General features: G+C 37.7%; 1 long non-coding RNA gene across 8 annotated transcripts in view; it reads right to left on the bottom strand.

Moving 5' to 3' along the window:
• Window positions 1-2,276: 2,276 nt before the first annotated feature.
• The window catches only part of LOC310885764, an 88,804-nt gene continuing 69,606 nt past the window's right edge, over window positions 2,277-21,474 (bottom strand). For 5 of the 8 annotated variants that reach the window (XR_014574963.1, XR_014574964.1, XR_014574966.1 and 2 more), the window contains 3 exons: window positions 11,596-11,835; window positions 5,501-5,581; window positions 2,277-3,474 (listed from right to left, as the gene is read on the bottom strand). This is a non-coding gene — a long non-coding RNA (uncharacterized lncRNA). Of the gene's footprint in view, window positions 3,475-5,500; window positions 5,582-11,595; window positions 11,836-18,321; window positions 18,457-21,474 lie in introns of all 8 variants that reach the window. The other 3 variants (XR_014574961.1, XR_014574962.1, XR_014574965.1) reach the window with 3 other exon arrangements.

Here is a 21,474-nt window from a genome sequence, read left to right as displayed (position 1 = left end):
TTAAAGGCCTGAATATATTTCTGATGACTGAATGTTTCTAACACGTAGTGTATGCTCAGGACTGTATATGTAGCAAAAAGGATTCTTTTGTTCCAGTCATACCGGAACTATATATTTACTTCCCAAGACACCACAACAGCAGCTGACACATTCCTGGGAAACTCAAGCGAAGAAGAAACATTGCAGTGGTGAACTCGCTAGCTAAGGCGCATGTCTTCCTGATAAGGAACTATGCTGATTGAAGTGCACAGAGAAGATTTCCTGGGCAGCACTCTTTTCTGGACTACAATCTGCAGAGATGGAAAACTAATAAGCACTGAATTCACAAAAATGTCTATACAGTATTTCTGAACACTTCAGAAGGTTTCCTACTGGAGAGCAGGAAGCAAAGTTCCTGGAGGTATTCTGGTAACCATGAAAAACACCACTCCCCCAGAGTTTTCTTCTAATGGGAAGTCACTGCACTTGCTTGCCTTCCAACTAACATCTTGGGAATGTAACTGTTCCTGGCTTCTAAATGCAATAGGTAAACTCAGATGCCCATTTTAACCGTAAAATGTAATCAAACTGGAAAAGTAGACTAAGAATTTCCAAGTGCTTGTGGAACAGGACAATACATTTTCAAAAGCTTTAAAAAATGTACTGCAGATCCTTTTCTGTTTGTTTCTTTAACTGTTTGTTCATTCATTTCCTATTAGGAAAGGAAATGAAGAACACACTTATGAAAGACAAAGAAAGAAAAGGTCCAACACAAACCCTGCTTGGGTCTGTCCTGGGATAAAGCAAGTAAACAAAAACTCTGCTTGGACAAAATTTTAGTGTACTTTTATAGAATTTCTATTTGAGAAAGGTTATGTTGTGACAAACAGGATTAGTTTGACCAACCAAAGCAAAAATGCTTTGACGACCAACTTTGTCGTGTCATCTTTTTGACAAAGTTCTTTCTTGCATGTAAGGTAGTTCAGAAAGAGTAATAAACATTAAGAGAACTTAAATACCTGTTTAGCAAACACAAGCTTGAGTAGAAAACGTTACCATTATAAACTGAATTAGCTTGAATATCAAACAGTAGATTTATATTCTTTGCAGAAGAGATGAAGGACATTTAAACTGCTGATCAATATTTAATGTAGTACTGAATATGGGAGTACTTACCCAACTCCCTGTATAGTAGATAATTGAATAAAGCCACCTTACTTTCCTTGTCCTTTCATTCAACAAGTGTTCTGCTCTTTGTATGCAAAAATCAGCAGCCTGACCAGAAAGCAAGACTACGCTACAGTCACACAGCTACAATGAATGATTTTATAACTTTCATATCTCCTGAATGTGCCTTTGGGTTCTTGCTCTTTCTTACTGATTGGAATAGCAGCTAGAAATGAGTAGTACCATGTACATGTACAAATAATATAGGCTATCTAAAACAAAAATCTGCTATATAGCTAAGCAAGAAAATTTTGCCACTTTCAGTGATCTCTGAATTATTGCTGAGTTATTCAGCTCATTTCACAATGCAAATAGCATGGTGTATTGCTAAAAAGCTGTTGAACCCACATAAATGTATATGGGTTCAACTGAGCCTAAGTGACTTTTCCATAAAAAGTGAAATCATACAAGTAAAAATATAAATGCACAATATGAAAAAGATGTAACTTCTATACTCTTATGGGAAATTTTTTTTCGAGATACTGAGTGCACACACAGAGGGGTTTGGGGAAATTGAGATTCTCTCATAACAGTTTGTGTCAGCTGTTGACAGTGTAATGAAAGGATGTGTTGTATAGGTGTCGTGTGGGAGACCACAGAACTGAAAATGCTGCTAAGTCAACTCTATTGAGTTTGGCAGGAATCTTCCTGACGCAGAGCTTGATTCTGAAGGATGCTGAACCACTGTCTTATTAGCCCAGGGAACGGGGCCTCAAGAGTTTACCTGGAGACTTTCTTACTGATTTTAAGTCTGCGTGTGGTAACACCTGTCACAGTAATATTGCGGGATAAAGCCAGAAGAGCAGCACCGTAGCAGATACGATGGCAATGTGTACATTTAGGGTTGGCCTCATTTGTGGTTGCAGCAGTTGCATGCAATCTGGTCTCCCAGGTTCACAGCCTGGCTGAACACAGGAACGGGGCCAGGGTGCATGTCTCTTCCAAAAGGTCCCCTTTGCTCAGGGACCAGAGAATGAGAGTGTCCAGGTGCACGGCACACACTGCCATGTGCCCGATACTCAATTCTCTATGCACCAGCCATACATAGCCTGGAAAATAATTGGGCATGAAAAGGAGTGAAGATTTCTAACTCCCTTTAAACAGACTATTGCTCTTCTGTGAAGAGACTGAATGAAAAAAGTCTGTATGACTCCAGCATGTTTCCATGAGAAGTAATGTTTTGTATCTTTATGTCATGTTTTATTTCTCTAAGGTAGAATTTTTTAAGGTAGCAAAACCAAAAATTAACCCTTGAACTAATTGCTAAAATTAAAATAACAACTAGGAACTGTTTATGGTTTGGAAAAAAAAAAAACAACAACAAATAATACATAACAATAAATGTCTTTATATTTTTATATACTTACACGTATCTATATACACCATGCCCATCATGTTCGTGCCATTTATTTAGCACATGCATGTGTATTTGTGTGTATAATCCTACCAGAACACAAGTATTTGCTAAATACAGTCTTACTCCGTTTATGAAGCCAACAGTTAGTTTCTCTCATTTTCATTCTGTAATTATTAACTATCCCAAGATTTCATTTTGAAATATCAGATTTTTGCATTCCTGAGCACTACTGCAAGTTATCTGCCACACTTACAAGGAATCCAATGGATCATATCTGTCTTTGTGGTCATGCATCAGTGCTACTGTAACTCTTTATATTAAAATTGCTTTAGATCTCCAGATGGTTTTTTAATGTTCCATTACTTTGGGACTGTAATGTAGTTTCCTGTAAGCATTCAAAAAAAAGAAAAAAAGGAATAAAAGAAGCTAGTTGAAAAATTAATACTATTTCAGTCTCCTCTGTTACTTTAATGCTTGAATGTGGTAAAAAATTTTGGAAAGTAACCTCACAAGATGGTGGCATTCTGGCATCACCCAGGGCAGAGAGAGATGTAGGATGAGAGAATACTGCATGGGCTGGTGCCCCAGTGGTTCAACACTGACTGACTGGGCAGCACCGTGCTTACCTTCACCCTGTCAGAGCCCCACATCAGCCGCTCAGACTAAATGGAGAAACCAATCAATTTTTCTCATCTGCATCAGTGACACACCTGTAGACACAGCTGGGTTAACTGCTGTCAGGGATGGAGTGGTGGTGGGGGAGGCATGAGATAGCCCCAGCACCATTCTGCAGCCCCTAGCTTTGAGGCTAGAAGTCCTCGTACAGCATAGGAGCTTTAGTCATAGATGACTTCCTCATCTTTCTTAATTGGCAGGTGGAAAGACACCTTACGTGTTCTTGGAGCCATCATCTGCAGAAGATACAGAAAAATAGGGAAAAATATACAAAGGCAAATAGGGAATAATCCCTGATAGTTTGTTGTTTTGGACTGTGGCAAAGTCCAGAGACCAGCTCTGCAAGGTACCTAAGCGGGTGCCTGATTCAAATACAGGTCTTTGCTTGGGGCCATGAATGGAGCTGCACATGCTCTTGGAGCAAAGTGCTTTAACAGAACTCATCAGGAAGAATTCAGTTCCTTGTCTTAATCAAATCCAACGAGTCCCAAACTGCTCATGCTAAAGTCACTTGGAACAGTTATTCCCATGCTTCAAAAGAAATAAGAAAAGAAGACCTATTTCTGATGTTACCCAACAGTCAGCCAGTGCCAGATTTGCTATTTTCACATTGCAATTAAGCTTTCTGATGTTATGTATTTCATACATGGATTTTTCTGCTAGTGTGAATATTTGCTAATAACAACAACAGAAAAAAACTGACATTACCAATTAGGTATTAAATGAAGGCAATGTGAAACTAATAATTTTGATATAATAAGAGGAAATTAAAATGACAACTGAGCGTTTCTTCCTCATAAAATTTCTGCCATAGTCACTTTCCTACAGAATATTGTTATGTATTCACTACAACATTAAAAAAGCCCTTCTTAAATATACCTATTTTCAAACAACCATCAAACAGAGGTTGTTAGACAAAAAAAAAAAAAAACATTGTTTCATGCCAAGCAAAATAATTTTTCTATATCCAAATGATATGAAAACAAATTGAAGAAAAATGCACAGATCAACATCTGAGAAAAAAAAATAGCACAGACTAAAATATATGTCAGACTGTACTAATCTTGATGCAAAGGAAGAATCTGGAGGGATGCCTCTGCATCTCTTCTGCTGACACTATTTCCTTATGTGAGAATTAATATTAACTGGAGCAAGGAGTAAACAGGGACTGAATAATACTTGGATAAAAATATCCCCCGGGGTGGGCATGGGGTGGTGAGGACACTCATGGGAGTTCAGGTCATACTCCAGTGGACACTGAAGTCTAACAACACTGAAGAGGAGACCAGAGAGCCCCTTCTCAGAATAACCTCCTCACGGGGGTATTTTACAGCAGTAAGGAGTTGCAGATCTGAAGCCTTTCAGAAAATGGAGAGAGGGAACTGAGGATTTTCTGCACTGTGGAGAAAGTCTCAGCCACTTCATTACTGAGCAAAAAGACTGAGACCAATGATAGTCATTTAACTTTTGCTTTTACTTAGTTTTCACAGCCCAAATATGGACTAAATTTGAGTTATATTTCTGATGGTCTTAGGGACAACTTCAACATGTATAGATTGGCTAACTAACATAGGTCAAAATATAAAATTTCACAGGTCTAATTGACAGAAATTACTGGGGGGGGCGCGGAACACAACTTGGGTGTTTGGAAGTGTGTCAATTCATCTTCATGGTTATTTACCGATTTGATGTGTTAGAACATTTTATCAGATCAATTATTCGTGTCATCAGCTGGAGGAAAAAATAATTATAAGCAAATGCTTACCAACTATTGAGCCAATTAAAAAAAAAAAGTCAACAAGCAAAAATCCATTTTCCCTCTGAATTCTACACATCTATTAGTATGCTCAGAAAATTATTTTGTACAAGTTGCTGTTGTGCCTCTTTAATTAGATAAAAATACATGCTACCAGGAACTTGCACACTCCCAACTCCTTAATTTCTTTAATAGAAAATGAAGGTAACAACAAATCTATCTGCAATCCCTTTCCCATCATTAATAATAAAGATAAAGTTTGTTAGTTTAAATGAAGAATTAAAAGGAGATCTTGCATGTAAACATAGCCAGTGTAAGTTTCTGCCTGAAGGTGGTACATCCATGGGAATGTACCAATTAAAAAAACCCATCTGGTTTATGTTAATTAGTTGGTGGTAAGTGAAAAGCAAAAGTAATATCTTTAACAAAAAGGGGAAAACCTGCAATAAGTGTTTATAAAATCACAGCCTTACAGCCTTCTATGGTATAAGTTATTGACCACTTACTTTCATACTTACTGATCCATTTTGTGGAGTTTTTCTGAGTTTCTCTTTCCCATCAAATGATTTTTGGGGTGTTCTTCATTTCTGAAAAGAAAGATGCATTTATCTGAGATGTTTAAATGTTGAGATGTTTAAATTCAGCTGAGGCGTTTAAATGCCAACCCATCCAGTTAGATACAAAAATAAATCAAAAGAGCACATCATTCTTTAGTGTTCTGACAGACAAAATATACTGTCTCAGATGAAAAATAAATAACACAAGTAACTTTTTGGTGGGGCATTGGGAAAGTAGGGAGAAAACATCTTTCCAATTAAATGTGACAAATCCCATCATCCAAAAAAAAAAAAAAAAAGCCATTGGAAATGCAGATACTGCACATCACTATATGTAAATGCAAATTTAAATAAGAACTATGAAAACAAACTGAGTGCTCAATTCTGTCTTCTTCTTACAGTGGACATTGTGCTAAAATACTTCGGACCATATTTTTTGTCCTGATTAACTTTTTTTTCTTTTTTGTAATATAAATCAGATTTCAGACAACATGCCTTATTAGGCATCCTGGCCAATCCTCTAGTGACAACTATGTCTAGCAACCTAAAGGTACAATGGCAAAAATCAAACCTCTATATTAATTTTAAAACTAATTTTAAAATTCCCTCTGTCCAAAACCTTTAGTAAACAGAGTAACGATTTCTTTATTGCATATATCAAATTCAAACCTATAAAAGCTTGCAGTTCTGTGTAACTCCACTCACATTTTTATCCCTTTTACTTTGATAAGAATCAGAGATTAATCTACACCCTAAATGAAGAGAAAGAAATCTCCTCAATTTTATCATTTGGGACTGAGACACCTTTTCCATGTTTGTATAAGCTATTTTTCCATCAGATTTTTAGTTAGCTTTGGGAAAGTTACCGTATTTATAAGTTATTTGAACTTTTCAGTACATGACCCTGTGCATAAGTCCTATTCTGCTGTACTATCAGCTCCCTCTGAAATTAGGGCTCTTCCAAGAGCTCAGATACAAGTCTTTGAATTTCAAGACCTTTTTTTATCATCAGAAGATTTCACACACAGCTTTGCTAGAGCCCAGAGCAAGCAGCGTTTTTGGTAACGCTGCAGAAAAAAATCAGGCCCTGAAAACAAAGTAAAACAATAATATACTAAGCACTAAATAAATGTCCACAAGTCAGAAGTCAAGAAGCTATGAAAATGAGTGTGGACTAAAAGTGCACAGGAGAATGGTTAATTTGAAAATTAAATTGCCTTGTTCAAAAGGCAAAAAATGTTTCTTTTCCTTACAGAGCACGTGGAAACAAATTTCACTTTGGCACAGTAGATGAGAATAATGTATAAGAGAGATTAAATGATATTAATCTTCCAGCTGGAAGGAATGTTACTGCATGTCCAACTGTGACAGTTTCTTTTGCAGAGAACAGCAAAAATTTTTGCCTAAAGGACAACAGCTATTTTTCCCCCTTTAACTGAGAGTGCTTTGGATGATGAGACAACTTCATTTATTTCTTCGACTAAGTTTTTGACTGCATGTGATCTAAGCAGCAATTCTAACTCAGATCTTTCCCTATGTCTGAAACACGTCTAAAATATAAGCAAATAATAGTCTTTCAAAAAACAGCTAACTAACCTCCTCAGGTCTCCACACCAAAATTATATAATAAAAAAACTGTGGAAAAAGAGTAATGGGAAAGAAGAGGCCAAACTGCAGTCGGAAGCAAAAAAGCATTTGAAACTAGATTGCATGGGCATGCAGCTACAGCAGAAATATCATTTCACACCAACACTTCACTGCTGCACTGTATTCACATTCGGCACGAGTGATTCGTGCCAACCCAGAAAGGCTGTGCTGGGGAGGAGCCTCCTGAACCATGTCGCTGTGGCTGCTGCAGGAGCAGCCATGGAGAGTACAGGAATTCGACTTTGCGGCCAGTCTTCAAAACAAGCAAACAGCGGAATTAATTGTCATTTGACAGGGAACACAGGCTGTGGACGACAAATTGAAAAACAATGTTTCAAGGTTCTTAAAATTGTCATCTCAAACTGCAGCTTAGTATAGCAGTCATTTTATGAGAAAGTGACGAGTTATTCTAAATTGAGTGCTTTTTTTTTTTTTAATTTCATTATTAAGTCTGAAAAGGCTATTTCTAGTGGATCCATACCTTTCCCTTTCTGCGTCTATGGCAACAATTAAGTATGTCTCTGTACTGACATCAATTAGTTATGCTATTGCACATTAATGCTGTAGAAAAATGAAGCTGTTGACAATCAAAAGCAGAAGCTGTTGACAATGTAAAAATACTGCTTTTTAAATTTCAGATTAATTCATAACAAACTCTGTGCACCAAATGGAAACTTAGTATTTATAAACAAAATAAGATGAGCTTGAGGTATTGTTTGTTTGTTCTCTGCCATTTTTCCCCAAAGAGCAAACTCAGTAAGAGATGTTCTAAATAATACCTAAATAAATATTTGGACTAAAATCCATCCTCAGCACTAGAGTCAAAAACTACATGGAATAAAGTAACCTAAAGGGAAACTATAGTTAAATTGTGGGCATATCTCCTCTTTGCTGGATGCTTTTGTCCTATTTTCCACAATCTTTTGAGGATACACTAAACAAATGATATGATTTCTAACAATGTTAAGCTAACCTGTAGAGTAATGTTAAATGCATTGTCTTAGCATCTGTTTTAAAATCGTGGCTTTCAAATAAATACACCATCTTTGTTTACCAATTTTCCTTTTTGTTTTCATATTCCTGTTTTCTGCAAAACCAACACACATTATTGGCACTTTTTGTTCCTTAATAAATGGTCAAGATGAACTCTTGAGGAAAGGCCACTGTGTATGATCTCACTCATGCTCACTGGCTTCTTTTTCTATTGGTGGGAACAGCCTTATTTCATAAGAGCACTAAACAATTTGATTTCTTCTGCAGTCTTTGATTGCATTGGGTTACTAGCTTGGCTTTCCTTCACATTATCCAGTAACAGAACTGGGAATTATGTACCAGGCTGTGCTAGCTGGGTTATTTAGGGTTCTTTGTATTTTGTTAGGTTGACAGGCTCTCTGCTGGGAGTTTCTCTGGCTAGGGAATCTCCAGAAGGCTTTGAGTGATACAGTGACCAGCCCATCAGCCACTGTTTGGTGCCTATTGTAACAGGCTATAGCTACTCCAGCAGCCCTTCAGAAGTAATCAGTTCCTATTAGATATTATCACCTTGCTATTCTAAAGCCTGACCCTTAGCCAAGGTGAGGACTGCTTCAAGCAGCTCCTTCACTTTTCGAAAGCATTTCCACAACCCTTGCGCAAGGCAGCCACGCTACAGGAGGCACTTGGCAGTGTAGATGTTCAGCCCTGAGGGTGCATAAAAACTGCTCAGACAAAAGCCAGAGAATTCCCTGAGGTTTGCAGTGCCAGCCTCAGACTGTCACAGCTTGGAGTACCTGTTACTCCAGATTTTATTAAGAGATGTTATTAAATACAAACCTACGCTACATTTTCCTCAACTAAGATTCCTTTGGAAGAGCTATTACAAAGAGGTTAGTTTTCCTGCAAGACATGAAAGGCTGTCAAAGCATTTCAGTGTCCCTTGGGAGGCTGGCTCAGGCACAAGCACAGTGAGAAAGCTTCTCCTTCTCTCAGCAGATCCTCACCTGAACCCCAAGAAAGGGCTGTGCAGGATGACTACTGAGGTGATGTCCAGCTCACAGTGCCCAAGAACTACACACTGCTGAACCTGAAGCCAGAAAACTATGTAGAAAACCTTTCTGTAGAGGTTTATTTCTACAATTTGTTGATTAGTGTGTCCTAATATCGTCTTACATATTGGTATTCTCCTGTCCTAGTTTTGGCTGGGGTAGAGTTAGCTTTCTTCCTAGTAGCTGGTATGGTGCTGTGTTTTGGATTTAGGAAGAACCAGGACAAATTCTCTATACTTAGGCTCACTGCCATTATGTCTGTCTATCACAAAACAATGCTCCCAGCTCCTATTCAAAAACTGTAAGTATTTTAGGCACCCTCCGTTGCTGACCCTGATCAAAGCCTAGCTCTTTATTCTTTATGACCGGGCAGCTATAATTATTGCTTTATGGGCTTGATATATTTCATCTGAGGTAAATATGTCAGTATTTCAGCTGTAGGCTGATTTGACAAAGGCAACCCAGGAAAAACAGATTTGTTTACACTGTTGGGCTGGCAGCCCGTAGACTGCTTGACTTCTGTTAAAAAATAAATAAATAAATAGAAGGAATCAGTGAAGTGATTTGAAAAAGTACTTATATCAAGATTCAGAAAGTTAGTCTTTTTCACCATAAAAAGAAAATGTGGACTTTATAGCTTGCTTGCTGGAAAATAAATCCTGGTGTGCAAGACTAGCTCTCAGCACATTTTGTAAAAGGAGGACTTGAAATATCCATTACAAATAATTGAAGCTAAGAAAGAAGTCCAAACAGATAGAATTACTAGTTTTTTAGTTCCGTAGAAAAAGGCCAAGAAGGACACAGCATGACAATAGCAAACGGAAAGGTTTGTAAGCAAAAAACGTTTGGGGACTTGGGTATGGTTTTCCCACAGTTCAGCTAGAAAAACCAGATCACATGCATGAGCACTTTTAGTTTGGAGCAGCAACAGGTAGGTTCTGTACATCAAGTCACTTTTTCACTTGGGATTCTAATTACTGATATATTTAACTGATGTATAACATAAAAAATTAGTTCAATAGGCACGCTTAATCTTTGATCTCAGATTATTTTACTGTTATGCCTATAAATTCAATTACCATAAGTAGTTTTCATAAATAAATTCTTCTCAAATACCTCCTTGTCCTGTGCATAAAGCATCTCAATCCAATGGGCCATGTGAAATCTTTCTTGCTTCATACCCACAATCTCACTCTGCCTTTTAATGGCTAATATTGCATTCCTGTCAGTTTACTGTCTAGAAGCACTGCTACAAATTGTCCATGTAGGATTGACTGTGGGTTTAAACTGCAGTAGATTTGTATTAGGAAAAGCTTTGTAAAGATAAGGATAGCAAAGCACTGCAAGAAACTCTCCAAGAAGGCCGTGGAGACTCAGTTGCTGCAGATTATCAGGGGCAGATCACGAAGCCTCTGTGAGGATAGTGGATCCCCTCAGGGGATGTCCCGGCACTTCTGTTCTTCTTGTTCAGCAGCTTCCTATGGCAAATTTACCTTGGGTTTGTGCTGAGAAAGGAGAGTGCTGAGCTGAGAGCTACCTCAGGACTGAGGTTTAAAACAGACACAGGTGATATCCTCATGTTATTGCTGTTGCTTCTCTCCCAAGGGACAAGAGCTTCCTCCTACTTGCCCATGACAACCAGTACGCAGATAATCCTTCAAGCCCCACATATATACTCCTCCCTGTTCGTGCCTATGCAGATCAAGCTTGTTTTATCTGCACCTTCCTGTGGGCACACCAACCTGTGTGGCACACCAGCCCCTTACTGCTCTTTCTGCCTTGCAGCTTCAGACACCTCTTCCTAAATGCCTCTCTAATGGGGAGTGTTAGCCCAGGTTTCAAGACAGATCACACACCTCTGAAGAGCTAAACTACCGACACTTATGAGGAGATCCTGGCCCAGAGGAAAGGCTGCCAGCAGGCAATTAGTGCACAAGCATCTCCACATTGCCTGAGGGATGAACGTTGTGTTGGTTTTTAGGCAACATCCTTTGTTCTCCTTCCTTCTGCTTCATGTGGCAGCAGGAACATTAAAGGAGACTGCAGAGGAGGTAGAGAAGGCAACAGGACAGGAGAAAAAACAACATCCCCCAGTTGGTAGTGGTTGTTTTACTTTAGTTATCCTATGAATAGAGAGTTCTTCCTGAAAGTCCAGTTTGTCTTTTATTTCCTCTGGCCATCTCTCTGAAAGCTCTGGCTTGAAAGTGATTAATTTTTAATTGTTCATGGGATTTTGTTTCCTAATACTTTGCATTTTTATAGTCAGTTCTGTGGAAGGATCTTAAAGCACTTTCTAAATGATAAATTAAGGCTCTCCAAAACTGCGTGAGCTGGAAAACAAAATAATGAGGAAAGGGAGACCAATTCACTTACCTCTATCTGAACAGTTAGTCCTCAAAATACCCAGGAGGAGGACCCCGGCTTTTAGTGCTTACTCTTGTGCTTTAATGTCGCTTGAAGTACAGTGGTTATGAAACTACAGTCAAATATTCTTCTACAGTAAAATGCTGAATCATGGGGTAGTACTCATTGTATTCATCGAGAAGGCTTCATGCATCCACTGGAGCAGGTCTGCAGACTGAATATCCCATTCCAGTCTTATCTGCCTTATTTCTTTCAAAATGAAACAAAAAAAAAAAACAAACAAAAAACAACACAGAAGAATCTCATTCTCATGAAGTATATGTATGTATGTATATAGTTATCTATATAAGTAAAATAAAAATTGATTTCTTCAAATTCAGTAAGAACACGATGTAAAAAGTAGACTTTTATAGAAAGATGTTCTACAGGAAAAAAATAATAGGCCTTACCTTACAGTAAAAACTGCACCAGGGAAGATAAGATTCAAATCTCAACTTAGTGGCTTGGGAGTATCTTTTTAGGATGAAATCAAACTTGCCCAACAATCAGTTCTGCTCTAACAGAAAGGGCAGGACATTTGCTGTTCTTCTCTCCTGGGCACCTGAATCACCACTTTCCCCTTTCCCAGCCCAGTCCTAACCTTCCAAGGCAGAGCTGGCACTGCACACAAGCTAATTGCTGTCATAAAGATGGCACTTGCAGCTAGCTCTTAATTAGGGCTGAGATAGTGAACAATATGTATGTAAATTAAATGAAAGCACCAATAATTAAGTAATTAACAAAATTTGGGTGCTGTCTACTGTAAACAACACAAACGTCACTGAAGTCAACAGGAGATGTACTGCGTGTTGTACCAAAAGCCAAATATGATACATCAGTTCAGTTGTTTGGTAGATGATTTATACAAAAAATATAGTCAAGATTCAGGTGTACTTCCAAGCATTTATTTTTGCCTGCCTTTTTTCAGTTCATCAGCTTCACAAACAAAAAATATACATACATATATATATATATATATATTTGGGCAGCTTGGAAGAAGTTATTCTGAGAAAATATTAGAGCTGCATTTTTACTTCATTTGGTACTTAAGTTAAATATTATGTTATATATAATAAATACAAATTAAAAAGAAAAGCAAAACAACCATGCCTTTCTACAGGGAGGAACAAATATTCCAATATTCTTCCAATTTGAGTCTTGCTAGCTGTGCCCCTACTCAAAGATAGGCTTAATCATTTTTTTTAAGGATCCTAAAACTGCCCCAGTGCCAAGGCAGCGCAGAAGGAAGTTTACCAGAGAGAAGAAAATACCTTAGTCCTCACAGTCAGACCTTGGTTGCCACTCCCTAGTGAAAATTGTCTGCAAAGGAGGCCTCCAAGCAGTGCCACAATCTCCCTGTTGCTAGACTCACATCATCCAAGCAGTTACTGCCCACACAGTTTATGAGAGTGTACTGGTATTTCTAATCCTCTGAGAGATCGCACCAAAGTGCAATTTTGTGGTGGTCACAACGCTGTGAGCAAGGTTTTTGATCCACCGCACAGTGATACCTACTGTTGGAGGAAGGAAGTCCAGCGCTACGTTATTCTGATTCCTGTCATCAGCAGGGTACAGCAGGCCTGCCTGCTAGTGGAGTCATCTACAAAGTTCTTTAGCTGGTTTGTTGGCATTGAGAAACTTCTTTTACGTAACTACCATTTCAGAGTCTATGTGTATAACATGAGCCTTTTTAGGCAGAAAACCCAATTACTTTGTCTTCCTCAAGGTTTTAGTGCTGATTCTTAAAATGCATATTGCATGCACTCACATAAAGCAGAAATTTTCTATATTTTGAGGAACAAAATGCTGTGCCACTACTAACATGCACATTTTCCTTGTGAGTTTTGTTCCTACAAAAGCTCTCGATCAACAAGCAATAGCTTGTACACAAATCACTGCAGCTGAAGCACTGAGCCCTCCAGTGACACTGGCAGGACCTGTTGCAAGCTTAGAAGCATAATCTGAAGCTGTCACATATGTGACCCCACTGCAATTCTTTTTGCTGTTAACAAGCCTTATTCAACGCTCTGAAAATGCACTCCTTCATTGTAATAAAATACACTGTTTCATTATCTCACAAACTGGCATAAAATATTTTTATCATGTTTATTATCAACATTGATTTACAATGAAAACTGAGTTTGTCCAAGGGAGCACAGCATAAATAGAAGGAAAAGCTGCAGGACACAAATAGATCTAACTGATAGAAATCTATCAACAACGGTCAATGACAGTGCCTTCTGGAGAAACACTGCATGACTTGTTGAATGTTAAGAGTGTATTTTTTACTCTGTAAGAACCAAAGGATTTCTGTTGTGTAATAATTAAAGGTCTGCCTCTTGAAGATAACCATTAACAATAAAGCAGAATAGATTCTCAGTTTGTGTGAATTGCTGCAAGCCACTAGAAGTGTTGTCTCCTTCACATCACCTGTGATTAGCACTTAACAGGAAATTATTAATAGGGCAATTCTATTTTCATTGCACACTAGCCATTGTTAAAGCATATGCCCGTATTATAACCTGTAATCATCTATTTTATTTTTCTAATAGAACACCTGATTTGTGATTTTTTTTTTTCTTCTCAAAGCAGGTGGATGTTTTGGTCCATACATGAGTTATTATTGGACTAAAGGGGAAAGTGCTTGCTAGTTACTAGAAATACGTTATATTTAAAATCTGGTGCCAATCTGACCTTTCTGGTTAGATGTATTCTATAAGAAATAGAAGCAGAAGCAGCACAGAGTGAAATAAAATTGAATGCAAGCAGTCAAGCAGGAAAGGCATTTTCTGCTTATGTTCCTATCTTCTGGAGTAATGTATGCAAGTGTCATAAGATGTACTGACGATATTATTTCTAAAGGCCAGAAAGAATCAGCATAAAAAATAATGCATATATAATATAGCCTAAAGTGAACCACTGCCTTCAAACAGTGAGAGATCTGTTTTGAAATATTTTGCTAAAACTAGTATTTTCTCTTCAAAAAGAACTGACAACAAATTTGAGCCTTAGAAGTTTGTGGCATTCACATGTTGGATGAAGAGGCAGGAATCCAAGTTTGGCACTGCACTGTGACCTCAAGACTCATTCCTCCTTGTCTGACTCTTGTTCTGGTGGGTGTTTACACTAACAGTCCTTAGGGATAGGGACCATCTTTTACTGCGTAATACAAACAGAGGTTTCTCAAAACTATCCTCTTCCCTTCTCATCTTCTCCCCCTATGGTAATCCCACCAGAATTTAGTGATTATTTACATCTATATTTACGTTTCTAAGTTTCTTTTAAGAGTTCTCTTTAGGTTACTCCTGTGCTTCTTCCTTAGCTCTTCTGAAGGGAATGAAAATTCACAAGTAAAATGCTTTAAAAAAATCAGCCAAGCAGGTTTTGTGGATATGCACTGACAGAAGGTTGAACCTGGAAATGAAGACTGCTCATAGGAATTTGACTAACAGGATAAAAACTTGGAGGAGGTTTGCTTTAGCAGTGAGAACATGGGAAGAGTAGTTCACCTGGCTGGAATTATGCAATTTATGTGAAGGTGTACACGTACATATACTTCTCCTCTTTATGCATTTACATAGAGATGTCTTTTTAGCAGCTGTTTCAAAGAAAAAAAAAAAAAGAAAGAAAGAAAGGAAAGAAAAAAAGAAGCCCCTGGAGCTGGCATGTTTGTGAAGAGCATTTGTAAAGTAAAGGTATTACTACACTAATGACCTGTGTCCTACAGAGAACGCTTGCCTCTATTAGAGGAGTTCTGGATGGAAAGGTAGAAAAAATAAATTATCAAAAATATATATTTTTAAAAGATCTATTTTTTAAATGGATGAGCTGAGCCAAGTTGTTTAGAACAAAATAAAAGAAAGCTGAAAACCAGAGCTTTCAGTCTGCAACTCTTGATCTCAGGAGAAGACCAGTTTGGAATTTAGTCCCCAGATGAAAACTTGGATTTGCATGTTTTGCTTTCAGAGTGGTATTTTTAGCTCAGAGGCAGGCATAAAACAATGAAGTTACTGAAATTTCATAAAATCAATTTCTAAGCCTTCTTTAATCTCAAGTTTAAACAAATTCAATTTGTTTTAAGCCACAAACCTACAATTTTTGAATTATTTTTGGTGAGGAGGCAGGGAACTGCTTTTATTTGATGAATGCTTTTAATCTATTTGCATTTTCTGATCTTCTGGCATTTCTTTGGAACCCTTTCCCTCTCTTCTGGATTATTCAAAAGAAATACAGACTCTGGTCCCACTACTGACGTCCTAAACTGAGCTCATGCTCCTCCTTGCATACATTGACCTGAACTTTTGGGAAGAGGACAAAAAACATCTAATTCCGCATGGAAACATTTAATGGTCTTTAGCCTATCTGTGCTGAAAGCTTCCTTAGCCTCTTGTCTTTGAATTCATTAACCATATGATGACTTGGTAAAATTACACTGTTTCAAATGTTTATTTTTCAAAGGTTATGGCAACGAATCTTCTACAAAACAAGCTGATTTCTTTTGCTAGTAGTCTGCTTTAAAAGGGGGGGGGGGTTGGTACCTGTTTGAGATACTTCATGTAATGTGGCTCCAATCATATTAAAGAGAGACATTTCTATTAGTATCAGAAAATGTGAAATACAAGAAATACACTGATACAGCACCACAAGTGATTTTAACAGAGTTACCCTAGAGTTACTCTGGTTTAGCTTGAAGCTGAAATAAAAATAGAAGTTGACTTTCAATTATTATCAAGGAAAATTCATGACAACGACTGAAATATGCAGAAAATCCCAACAAAAGTGTGATGAGACAAAAACCTGACAACTTGTGCTGCATCTAAAAGCATAAACATGTCATGGCAGAGAGACAAAACTACTTTGATTAGTACAGGTCACTGCCTGTTCCTTCCAAATCATTTCATTTTTCAGAACCCTGTTGTGTACATGCAACCCTCTTTTGCTACTTCTGATGAAGTCTGGGGGAACACAGACAGATCCTACACCTCTGCAAGAAGTTACTTCTTTTTCAGAACTCCAGGTAAGGATTTGGGGATTTTTAAGTTTGTCAGCATGTTGTTCTGAAAAGGATAAATGACAAAGCAGGCTCTGACTACAGTGGCACGTTTTCAGATTTGATACATTCAGGGAATGAGGGAGTGACCAAATATACTGGAGTGCAGGGAAAAGAGAGGATGTGCTTGCTGAATTGAGGAAAACATTTAATTTTTCAGGCTGTTTTAAGATCTTTGTCATCATTTTGGAAGACTTATTATACACATCAGAGTGGATTTACTGCATAGGTGTGCCCTTCAGTGCCTGATGCGCTGCTGGTCATCTGGCTATGTTGCTCTACACACCCCCAAAGTATTAGAGCTATAATGATTTCTGCACAAGTGCTTAGATGGCTTAGAATGCAGAAAATAGGATGTCAATAAGCACCACTGAATATAACTCATAATTTAACCAAAGATTTAAAAAGGTGAGTGAGAGAGGGAGAAATATCATGGCTCTGGTGTTACAAGCTCAGACCTATTTTCATTTTTTTCTGAGATATGGATGTATGCAACTAAACCCTCATTCATTTCTGTCAGGTATTACAAATGTTATTAGAGACAGCAATGTTCAAGTCCACAAGACATGAATTTTTCATTAAGGACTGGTAAAAGCTGAGAAAGTTGTAATCATTTTCTTGAAGAAAAAAAGAAAAAAAAAAAAGATAGTGATAGAACCTTCTTTTGTCCCAGAAAGAGGTGATTCCAGTTCACTATTTTGTGAACGCTAAAATTCTAATAAAATGCAAACAACCTTCTCTCAAAGTTCACTGCATCCAGAGGAAAGAACCTCTGTTGATTTCAGCAGGCTGTAAGTCAGGCACTTCTGTTCTCATATAGGAAGAGAGGTGACCAGGATGAAATCTATACCAAAGTTAGCTATTAAGGACTGAACCTTAGAACAACTTCCCTGAAAATGACAAGGAAGAATTTTCAAAAACTATATTTCTGACTTCGCTGAAAATCATACAAATTACAAAAGCATGGAAATGAAATAACATTAGAAGTTGTAGATTACTTTTCCCAAAATTTAGTTCATGATATCTTTCTTTTTATAATGAATTTCTTCATAAAAATAAGAGTTATGCTTTTATTCCCTTGGGAGTTAAATTATTCTTAAAGGAAGGTTTCTTTCTGTTCCCTCACTGCTGCCAAATAATAAAAAACAAACTGCAACGTTTGTAATGAATACTGCAGATTGAAAAAAAATACAATAATAATTAATAACATAATAATTATAATAGACTACGCTAGCTACTCCTGTGAAGTGACACACTATCCACATGGTACTTTATCTCCAGGAGCTGGCTAGCTCTCCTTATGGTTTTAGTCTGTAGGGTGACTTTACAGGTGGTCTTCCTGAACCCTAGGGTAGGCTGAAAGACAGCTCACAAATGCATATTTGTACCCAACTATAAATATGTTTGATATTTGCAATGGTCACTGGCTTCAAAGTAAGGTTTCTCTTTTAACACATGAAATTTAAAATAAGCATCCCTTTTGAGCCACAGTAAAGGGCATATTATCATTCCTTTCAGAAATACATGCAGTGGCTGATTGTAGTCATTTTCATTAACATAAGACCTTTAATCAGCCTCTCAAAAACAAGGAAACATGCACAACACTTTTAAGGCTTTTCTCTGGGTGTCTAACTTAAACATTTTACCTCCTTTTGTCTCCTGTTTTTCCAGAGGTCTTGGTGGGATTGTGGGAAGAAAGGGCTATGTCTGCTTCAGAACAACATGAAATCTTGACTAGGAACAGCTGCTTTAAGGCAAAGCTCAGCATTGCTGTCTTCTCTCTGAAATATGTGGCAATTTTAGTTAAAAACTGGGAGGAGATTTCTAACACTACAGTAAGCAGTAATATTGCCTGGTCACTCCACCTGCACCATTGCACTGGCTTCTGCATAAGGATAAGCACTATGTTATAGGTAACAGAGACCATCACAATGCTAATTATGATTTGTGAACTTGTTTTTCCCTTTTTCTGCCACAGTCTTAGCTTGTTCGTGGTTACTAGTTATACAAAATGGTTCCTTTCTGTAAAACAAACTAAGAGAAGGATACCATGTCAATTATTTTCCTTCCATTTAAAGACAGTAATAAAAACATGTTTACTCCAAAACAGCCAAACTCTTCATTTCACAAGCTCTTATGCAAATTAGCCCAGAAGTCTAGATAAACTAACAAACAGCAACCCTGTAATAAAAAGGGGTAACCCACATAACAAGGAGAAAGGGAACAAAAATCATCTCTTTAGTCTAGTTTTGGTCTTTGGCGAACCTGGGCAGAACCTTGTACCCCTCAGACATTTCTGGGCCAAGTTAGCAGAAATCTCGGCTTTTAGATTTACCTAAAATCTACCAGCAGTTTCCTTTTTCACTTCAGGAGCAAAACTGCTACTCTCTTACTATTTTCTGGTCACAGATCCTATAACGTGGTGTAACACTGACTTCCGTTACAGCACACACAGCCTTGAGATAAGGCAAAAACTAGTAAAAAGGATGGGAAATACATGACAAAGTAATGTGAAAGTAGGTGAAAAGAAAAAGAGTTTAAGGTAGGCCTATTTCAAATGCAGGATAAATATGATTTACTACCCATAAACCTTGGCTTTAATGAAGATAGTTCTTGTCTGAATCCCAGTTTTTCCAATTCTCGAGGCTCCTAAGAGACACCAACAGCTTACAGAAGATGGAAAGCATAAGTATGTATTACATAAACGTTAATGAGGTCATAACCTCAGTTGGAGATTACGAGCAACTCCTATGAGTAATATGAATAAATGCACTAGGCAAGTGCATTTTATTATAAGAATCATGATATAGCTGTGTTGTAGACCTCTGAATTAGTGAAACAGAAACAACTTTAAACATTTTCTCCAGAAAGAGATATCTTAACGATTTAAGATGTTCTTTTACTGTCACTAATCCCCAGGATGTTTCTAAAAATTAGAAAATCTACCTGCCTAAAATGCAGAAAATTATCAGTCAAATCCAAACTGAAGCTTGCTGTGTTGGGTAAAATAGAATTACTCACTGAACTAAAAATAATATTTTCCAAAGTTCAATGGTTTAGCAAGGCCAGTTTCTTGAAAATCTTAAAGAATAATGAAGAAACCTGAGAGACGGAAAAAAGAAGAGCTATTTTAACAACACGCTATTAAATGCCAGACAGCACAGCCAGGCAATTATGTGGAGAGTGTCTTCAGTCAGTAAATAAACACAAATATGAAATATGAAACTGCTTACTAACAAAAGAATAAAATTTTGTGCTAGAGTTCACAAACATTTAATGTTACCTTCCCTAACCTTCAATAATCTCCAAAATACATCATCACAGAGACTAACAATACAAACTTCTGTCTGTTATGCTGCATAGAAGTCCCCTGGGGACCAAAACAGTCTGTGGCTACACGTGCTCCCATGCAAAAACAATCATGAATATTAATATGAGCCCCCTATCACCTTTACGAAACCCCGTGATCTTTCAGTGGATCACAACTCACATCCTGGATAAGTTCAGTCTTAAATATATGACAGAAATGTAACCCTCCCTCAGGTCTTGGCTGAGGATTTGCTCTATTGTGTTGGCCTTTGCCAGCTAATGTCTCATTGGCAGCTCTACCCAGCTTTTTCTCTGCTATTGCTCTGGTCGATTGGGTCATCCCTCCCAATAGTATCTTAGTGCATTAACTCAATTCTCAGGAATTATACAGAGCCAAGCAGGGATTAGTCACAGATGCTCAGCGTCAGGCCTACATAGCAAGTCTTCTCTTCTTTTTCATAATCTGCACTAATATTTCTTCACAGCCATGTTACGAGTTAAAGAATCACTAGCTCTTGACATCCAATGCACTAGATATAACTGAAACTAAATCATCCCTTTTGAAAATTTTAATAAAAATTAAAATAAAATTTAAAAAGCAGCTCATGCCTTCAAGTTTGGAGCATAGCTGTTTTTAACAGGTATTCCATAAGATGTGCCAAGTACATAGATAATTTAACAGATCCCAGCCTGCTCCATGGACTTCTCCATTCATCTCCTTACAAGATTTTAAAACATTCCTATCCATCTTTCTGGTGCTACACAGGGCCAAAGCCTCAGCAAAATAGCTTCCAGACCAAGATGAAGAACAACAGTAATATTTGTGGCTTACTACTCATTACTAAAAGGAAGGGGAGAAGATGCTTTGGTGGGCTACCACAACTTAAATTCCCATTTGGATGAAAAGTAATCACAGCTAAAACAAGGTGGTTGCAAAACAGGAAACACACTGTGTTTTTAAGATGTCATTAAAGAACGTGCAACCTAATTTGTCTACTGGGAAATGCTGAGGGCCTTGAATTGGTCATTCTTGGGTTTAATCATGTAGGCTCTGTTACCAAAGACTTCAGTAAACAGGGATGGATTTAGGCTGTGATTTTCAGTGTCTATATTCCATGGGGGCTGGGTATTGCAGGTCTCAAAGCAAGTCTATTATCTCCTCAGCCCCAAGATAATTTCTTCATTAGTATTTTTATCACTTTATATCAGATATGTAGTGTGGAGGAAGCTCTCTTAAGACCCTTGACTCTCAGAAAGCAGGCTGTATTGCAATTGAAAGAGAATACTCAGTTTACAGCCTTGTTAACATGCTAACAATCAAGATTTTACATTCTACAAGCCCCTTATTAAAGTGGTAAATTAATTAGCTTGCCCAGACAGTAAAGGTGTGAGACCATCATCTAATATGAACTTAATTCAGCTTGCATTTCAAACATAGCCAGGCACATTCCCATGACAAAGCTTTCAAGGTCAGGTTAATGGGTGCAAGG

This window comes from Anser anser (assembly GCF_964211835.1).
Source record: "Anser anser genome assembly, chromosome: 1".
NCBI classification, from domain to species: domain Eukaryota; kingdom Metazoa; phylum Chordata; class Aves; order Anseriformes; family Anatidae; genus Anser; species Anser anser.
Note: the sequence above shows the minus strand (reverse complement) of the source record. Positions and strands in the feature narration are given on the sequence as shown.